The sequence below is a fragment of the Chrysoperla carnea genome, chromosome X, assembly GCF_905475395.1.
Source record: "Chrysoperla carnea chromosome X, inChrCarn1.1, whole genome shotgun sequence".
Taxonomy (NCBI): domain Eukaryota; kingdom Metazoa; phylum Arthropoda; class Insecta; order Neuroptera; family Chrysopidae; genus Chrysoperla; species Chrysoperla carnea.
The window spans coordinates 33,978,963-33,987,831 of record NC_058342.1 but is presented as its reverse complement, the minus strand read 5'-3'; positions in this window follow the sequence as shown (position 1 = coordinate 33,987,831).

Here is an 8,869-nt window from a genome sequence, read left to right as displayed (position 1 = left end):
TTGATGATAATCCGTGAACGAGTAAAATGTGAGGGTCTTGATGATTTCAGTAAAAAAATTGAGAGAACTTATGGTATTTGCGTTCTTGATTTCGGACAGAAGATTGAATTAAGTCGTAAAAATAACTCTAAAGTTTTAATGCTTATAAATGAGCACTTATCAGCTCATAAAAACTACAATAGTTTGTTTAAAAAGTTCATAAATGACATGTCTGCTAGAGTTAGGCGGCAGCTGCTAGGGCAATTAAAAATAGATAATTCTAAAATTCAATGTCATGGCTGATAGCTCACGGCTTGATTTTAATATTCTAGACCTGTCCTAGTCATTACACCATCATCTACGTCATTCATTAAATATTTCATCACTTTTATGCCATAATCGGATACTAAATATGAACAATATTTTAAAATATGTTTATTCGTAAGTTTGTGTTACCCTTTGTGAACTTTGAAAACTTAATACAGTTTAAAACAAAATACCGAATACCAAAATTATTGTACTTATTAAGGTTTGTCAAAATTAGAAACCATAATGTGTTCTCGATCTTTGCAAAAAAATATCGTTAGCTAACTTTTCCTTCTAAAATTGATTAAAGTCAGTAATTTTTTTTTCATTTTTTGATTTAACAAATAAAAAAATTGGAATGCTTTTAAAGAATATTTAACGAAATATGAAAAATATTTTTTGATTAACAAAGTTTACAAAAATCACAAAAAAATTCCTAGGTCATCGGGCTTTTTATTATTAACGATTAATCATAGAGGTTATCCTTTTCAATTAGATATTTCTATTTCAAAAAATCTAGAGAGTGTGATAAAAAACTATCTAAAATATTTAGACAATCTTGTAGTTTATAATAATACCATCAAAATATAAGATTGTCGATGATATCAATACAAAATTTTAATTTTATTATGAGTTCATTGAAGATTTGATGAACAGAGACGACTATAGTTAGAGTATTGATGATTGAAGAGTGATATCTATATTATCAAATTTATAAACATCACTTGCACACAATATATTATATATTTTTGTAGTTGCGTGGTATTATAAAGCTAAAAAAAATCACATTATTTGAGTACAAAGCATGTATTTGGTTTATATGTATGTATAAATAACGGATTCTAATAATAACTGTCATTGGATAAATTTATTAATTAATTTGGTTAATTATTTCAGAAATTAGGCCTTGGATCGAAATTTCATAGAGAACTTTCTCGTTCGTCTTTTTAAGGTAATTTAGGAAGTGAAGAGTTCTGCAGTCAATAACAGAACACCTTGTACAATGAATAGGTACTGCAAATTTTTAATAGGGCCGGCGTTGCGCGGCTGGGCTATACTATTTATAAGTAAGCAGAGCGTGCATTTCGCGAACGTTCGTTTCTTACAACTTGTCTAGCATGTGCCCATCAATTATCAACTGTATTATTGTAACTGTGCCGTTATTACTTATTAATGATGAGTCATCCTCATTAGTGATTGCTTGTCATATTCACAAGACACAAGACCATTTGTTTTTTGTATTTTGTAATTGTACGGCTGTTTAGTTTAGCTTTGTTTATAGTAGAGCGCGTGTAAATAACAATTGACTTAACTCAAGTCTTATCAACAAAATTATTTATTCAATATCATTTATCACTTCATTATTCGAAGGTTTATGATTTCACTTATTCAACAGATCTGTGACTTTTTGTGCATCTGTATCAGTGTCTAAATATACAGAATGTTCGATTTACATCTAGGCATATAAATATCACAAGTATGACAGAGTACATGTGTTAAGCAATGCATCTTAGTAAGAAGTATTATAGGTGCTATATGAATTTTCAAAAGTGACTTGTATTGTATCTTATCTGTTGTAGTTCATCTACTCAACTAACAAACTTCCTCCAAGCGTCTTACAACTATCTCAACGCATATTATCGAAGTTTCAACACATGTATATAATACCTCTCACTTAGATGCATTGCTTAACCCATGTATATTGTCATACTCGTGATATTTATATGCCTAGATGTAAATCGAACATTTCTGATTAACAACACTAAAGGCTCCGAACACAGACAAATTAGGGCATTACATTCGTACTAAACTTGAAAGTTCAGTAGTCAAACGACAAGCTGTAACACCAAAAGGACGAATAAAGCCGTGATTTGTTTTTTTAACGAGACAAGTTAGTCTCTGTGTAAAGATATCTCCATTCCATTCTGGAGAATGTCTTTTTAGTACAGGCTACGGCAGGTTACTTGGAGAGAGGGAAGGGTTCCAAAGAGTCTAGAATTAAACTTCTTAGGATTGTTTTGCCAATTTTTAACTTTTCAAATATCTATTAAAATTATTCAATCGATCTTCAACCTAATCAAAATTAAATATACATGACTTTTAACTTTTTAGTTCAATCTTTTTCGCTTACATTCATGATTTAGCATTTTTATCAGAATTATGATAATTATTTTCTAAATGATTACCTATAAAACAAAGTCTTTTTTTTATTTATTGGGGAACTCCAAACTTCCATCAATACCTTCATAACCTCTGCCTAATTTTCTATAAATTCATTCATTCCAAGTGAAAATTATCAAAAACTTTTAAAATTACCAGAACTACCCGAAATTCGATACAAGCTCTGTGAAGAGGCAATAGAAAAAGCAAAGTCTCTTTGTGAAAAATGAGATATTGATACATTAATACGTGTAAGAAGACGCCGCAAAATGACCGGGGAATTGGTTACAGATAAATAATAGGTATCTTTTGAACTAATTCTAGACGATTATGTACATTTCAAAATCTAATCTTGGTTTCTCAACTTGATTTAATGCCTCAAATGTAAAGCCTAGCTTGAGCCAATGACTTTTTTTGTATATTAATTTGCGAGTATATTTTACATATAATATTATATGATTTTCTAATGGGGGGAGGCTACGCGACTGTAAAGTTCTTAATTAATTTTTAGCTTTAATTTTTATGACACGTTTATCATTTGAGCCTTTAAATCAAGCATTGTGGTCATGCTAATACAACATAAAAAGGAAGCGATTATTTCACAGGTGTGAAAATTTTATATGGAGGTTTTTGTGACGTTCTACGCACAGATTTATATTAATAATAATTAAAGCAGCTATTATTCAATGAATTCATAATTTGTTAGCCGAATTGATAAGCAATAATCAATCTACAACGCTCTTCAAGGCTACAATAATTCATCAATATATGAATTTTTATAATAAATTACAAAAAAAATGTGTTTTCCTTCATCAAGACAATCCCATTCATTGTTAGATGACGTAAATCAGGATTCAGTTGATCCAATTTTAAATTATATTTGCGTAAAACAATGAGTCCTTATCTAGAGGACAAACCGTGCTATACCCTTGGGGTGAAAATTCTTTATGGTTGATAATTGTAAATAAACACAAGTTTTCTACGGAACACAGGCCCCGCAGAAATACGGAAATAATTATGCTGAGGTTGTAGGGAAACTCTTAAACATAAAGATGCTTCTTTTTTTTTGTTAATTGTAATTTTTAACGTGTTTGTTTCTCAACAGTTTTGCAAAAATTTACTAATTATTATTAATAAATGTTTTTCAAACCATTCAGGAAAAATAATATATTTAAGATAGTTGATAATTTAGAGAGGGTATTGTTCGATTTATCATAGAATCTACATCCTATTTCCTAGTAAAAAATTCTACAAATTCAAATTGTTATTATTAGAATCCATTATTTATACATACATGCTTTGTAGTCAAGTAATGAGTTATTTTTGGCTTTACAATATCACGCAACTACAAAAATATATAATATATTGTGTGCAAGTGATGCTTATAAATTTGATAATATAGATATCACTCTTCAATCATTAATACTCTAACTATAGTCGTCTCTGTTCATCAAATGATGGATCTTCGATGAACTCATAATTAAAATTAAAATTTTGTTTTTATACCATCCACAACCTTATATTTTGATGGTATTTTTATAAACTACAAGATTGTCTAAATATTTTAGATAGTTTTTTATCACACTCTCTAGATTTTTTGATATAGAAATATTCAATTGAAAAGAATAACCTAAATGATTCATCATTTTTTCAGTCAACTTTAAACGATAAAATAAATAATAAAAAGCCCGATGATCTAGGAATTGTTTGTGATTTTTGTAAACTTTGTTAATCAAAAAATGTTTTTATAAAGTTTTATTGAAATCCCTTGTATTATTCAATCCTTGCGTATCTCCTTAAAAGGAACAATTTGAGGATTCAAGCTGAAAAAATAAATAGCTAAAAACGAGATATTTTCACCATAAAATGCTTGCGATACCAGACTCGTTTCAGTATTTTAATTTGTGTGCATTGACTAGGTCTTGTCAATTGCTGGTAACAGCCGATTCGATTGGTCGGTAAAACCGAATTTGATTATAGATAAACAGGAGCCTTATGTACTTAGTTGGAAGTACCTGCACATTAATAACACATGTGCATTTTAAAGCCTCAATTAAAAAATGTGCATTGTTTTATACTTTAAAAAAAGCCGCTAAGTATCTAAGTGGATTTAGCAAAAAAATAACAAACTGATAGTTATCAAAAAACAGCCAAATTTAAACGTACGAGTTATCTTCAATGACGTTTTAAAATAATCTTATCTTTTGGCGAAATATAATATTTTCGCTTACGCATTGTTTTTCTGTCCTAAGGCAAAAAACCCAATTAAATGTTAAATTTCTCAGAAGAAACTTCAAAATAGTAAATAATGAAAAGAGTATCGAAATAGGGTCTGCCTATATACGCGGTTGTACACAAGGATCTGATTGCATATCATAGTTCAATTGTTTGGAACGGAATGCTAGTTAAGAGAATATATTTTAAAGTAATAATTTGTATTCACAAAGCAAAAATAACATCTCATAATATTTTTTTAGTTGTGGTTTATTTTAGTGGTAATCCCAAAAATATAATTCAATTTCACGGTTCATGAAATTACCTTTAGCTTGAGTTAGGTTAAGTATGTTTCCAAAAGCGAAATAGGTGTATGGAAATATTTGAGACTTGTGTTTCAAATTTTGAGGATGGATTCTGTTAAAACTTGTGAAAATTAGACAAAAATTACAAAAATTAAGAGTAAAATTTTTCGAAATATAACATAGTTTTTGAAATATTAAGAGCCTAAATGGCCGAGCGGTCTAAGGCGTTTGCCTTTGACTGTTTGTCCATTTAGACTTAGGTTGCGGGTTCGAATCCAGGCAGCGGCAGTGTGAACAATTTATAATTAATGGGAGTGCAGAATTGATCACATTGTCGTCGCTTGGATAAGAACGAAATAACCGACTCCACCCACATCAAATTGTAATTGTAAATATATTTGTAATTACAATAAACAAAGATTAACAAATGATTATGTGGGTGGCCTCTGTTATAGGCGTATATGTCAGAAAAACGGAGGTTAAACCCCATTATTATTAGTTTTTGAAATATTGATGCCTAAAGATTTAGAGAAAATTACTTAGAATTACTTTATAGAAAAAATAAGACGTAAATGTCATTAATTTCATCACTTTTAAATGTATTTTTTGGAAAAACAAGTGTCGCTTGTTATAATTTTCTTTATAGGAAAATATTTGTCATGCTTTTAATTAATAAATATTAGTTTTTCAATTTAATTTTTTTTAAATTAACCTTGTTTCTTTTAAGTATACCTTTAAAAACACTTCAATTAAATATTTTTACCAAACTTTAAGGATGTATGAGCACGGTAGTGGGGGCACAAATTTAAAAAATATTTATTTTCAATTTTGTTGATAAATTATATTAAAACTTGACGATGTAAGACGAAAAGTAATTATAAAATTTTTCGATTTCCGGCGTAATTTTCAAAATATTGAAAATTTTGTTTAATTATTCAATTAATTACTCACCACATTTCGGGGGAAGGTGTAAAGAGTTTGTCTTTAATCTTGTTAATTAAGAAGTTTTGCCTTAAAATTTAATAATGAACATATTTTAATCTATTTTATATGATTATTTTTTAAAAAAAAAAAAGGTCAATTGATTTCATTTCATGAAAAATCACCACTCCGTTTCCTGATTTCACAAATCAAACAAATTTTTATCCAAATATTATTGATTAATTTCTTAAAACATGTATCAAGTTCATGCTTTGCAAATTTGTACAAAAATAGAACAAAATAATTGAAATTCACTAACAGTAAAGTAAATCCTATAAAAAGAAAATTCCCCGTAATTAATTAATTGTTAATTTCCTCTGTATATTTTCTTTCATTCATAACTGACTTGACTGATAATAAACCCATAAAATGGTAATTTTTTGTTGTTGAGAACGTGATATCAATATTAATAGTTTCATCGCGATCAAAGAATTTACGTCAGACATCTGGAAATAAGACCTTCAAGATCCTGAAACCTGATTATACTCTGAAAAATTATATTTTGTATTTTTGGTTCAATTTTTATACCATGTATATTTCATATACTAAGTTTATTCCCAAGTTTGTAACGCTTAAAAATATTGATGCTATGAAACAAAATTTTGGTATAGGTGTTCATAAAATCACCTTTGCTAATTTGGTGGCAGATTGTACGTCCCAACCCAAGGAATAAAGACCTTAAAAATACTTGGATCACTGCGGGTTAATTTTTTTAATTTTTAAATACAATATTTCTCATTGATTATAGTATTTGATATAAAAAAGAATTTCCGGGGAAAAAATTTAGATAAATTACAGGTAAGTACAAATTCCAATCATAAATTTCTTGTAATTGGCATAGAAGTTTCGTTTTGTTACGAATAAATTAAGAGTTTAAAAATAACTACACACCTGCGGGGTTTTTTGTATTTTTAAATAAAATATCTAATATTGGTAATATTATTTGATATAAAAAAGAAACTTCCTGGGAAAAAGTTAAGAATAATTACAGGTAAGCACAAATCCCAGTTACAATTTTCCTGCCATTGCATAGGGTTTTCGTTATAATGCAAATAAATTAGGTTAGGTAAGGTTATACTGGCTTCCACGAAGGACACACTTAGACTATAGAGCCCATATGTGTTTTATCACCTTTCCGCTGATAATTTCATTTATCAACTCGTCAATTTCAGAGGCTGAGTGGCACCTCCTTCATGCATAAACCATGCACTACAACAGTCCATCACAAGTATTAATTAAATTAAGTTTTAATTATTAATATTACAAAATAATCCAGGGGGGGGGGGCGAGCCGAGTAGCCACCCGGAGCGTGAAATCCTTAAAATATGATATACAGTAATCTCGATAATCGTAAAAACAGAGCTATTCCGAAAACTGAGATTGTATGGAAAAATTCATTATAAATGATCAATAAAATTGAAAAAAAAAACCACTCCCACTCCCACTCCCACTCCCACTCCCACTCCCACTCCCACTCCCACTCCCACTCCCACTCCCACTCCCACTCCCACTCCCACTCCCTCTCCCACTCCCACTCCCACTCCCACTCCCACCCCCACCCCCACACCCACTCCCACTCCCACTCCCACTCCCACACCCACACCCACACCCACTCCCACACCCACACCCACACCCACACCCACACCCACACCCACTCCCACACCCACACCCACTCCCACACCCACACCCACACCCACACCCACACCCACTCCCACTCCCACTCCCACACCCACTCCCACTCCCACACCCACTCCCACTCCCACTCCCACACTCAACCCAACCCAACCCAACCCAACCCAGCCTAACCCAGCCTAACCCAACCTAACCCAACCTAACCCAACCTAACCCAACCTAACCCAACCTAACCCAACCTAACCCAACCTAACCCAACCTAACCCAACCCAACCCAACCCAACCCAACCAAAAATTACAAAAATTGTGTTTTTTTGAATTTTTTATGATTTTTTCGATTTTTACAAATTGCAAAAAGTGTAAAAAAATTTTTTGTTTCCGATTTCGATAAAACTAAGTTTATAAGGTAATTTTGACCCGAAAATTACAAAAATCGTGTTTATTTGACCCTTAAATGAGTAATTTTCGAGATATTTTATGAATCTGAGACAACATTTTCATTCCGTTCAGTCACTGAAATTATTCCGCATTGAATCTAATTATTCCGAAATTGTCCTTTTCATTTCAATTACGATTCATTACTGTTTCGGACACACAGTAATAAGTTGGACAAAGACCCAAGATATTTGTTATTCATTTTATTACGTTAGTTTTTTAACAAACTGTCCGAAACAACCACCTTTCCGCTGATAATTTCATTTATCAGCTCCTCAATTTCAGAGAGAGAGTCCACCTCCTTCATGCATATACCATGCACTACACCAGCCCATCACAACTATTAATTAAATTAATTTTGTTGCAACGGCGGGAATCGAACTCGCTACCCTAAGCATATCGCGAACGGAATTGGTTACGCCTTAATCAACTGAGCTAATAAGGCAAATAACTTAAAACTTTAAAAATACCTACATCGCTCGTCATTTAATCAATTATAAAATTAATTAAATTATTTGATATAAATAAGGAATTTCTTAAAAGAAAAATTAAAAATAATTATAGTTAAGCATACATTCCAAATATAATTTTCCTGTAATTACAAAGACGATTATCGTTTTGTTACGAACGAATTGACGTGAATTGAATTATGCAGTTTTTGATTTGTGTTATCTTATGGAAATAAGTGCTTCAAATTAGTTTTTGAATGGTATTTCTAATCCACAGTTAGAGCTTATCACAGTTTTATCAACTCGAACAAAACTACAATTAGCATAACGGAATGTAGTCAGTGTTAGTTTAATGCAGCTTATATTTCCGACTAGTTTTCTGCACAATTGAGTTTGAGTGAAATTTAG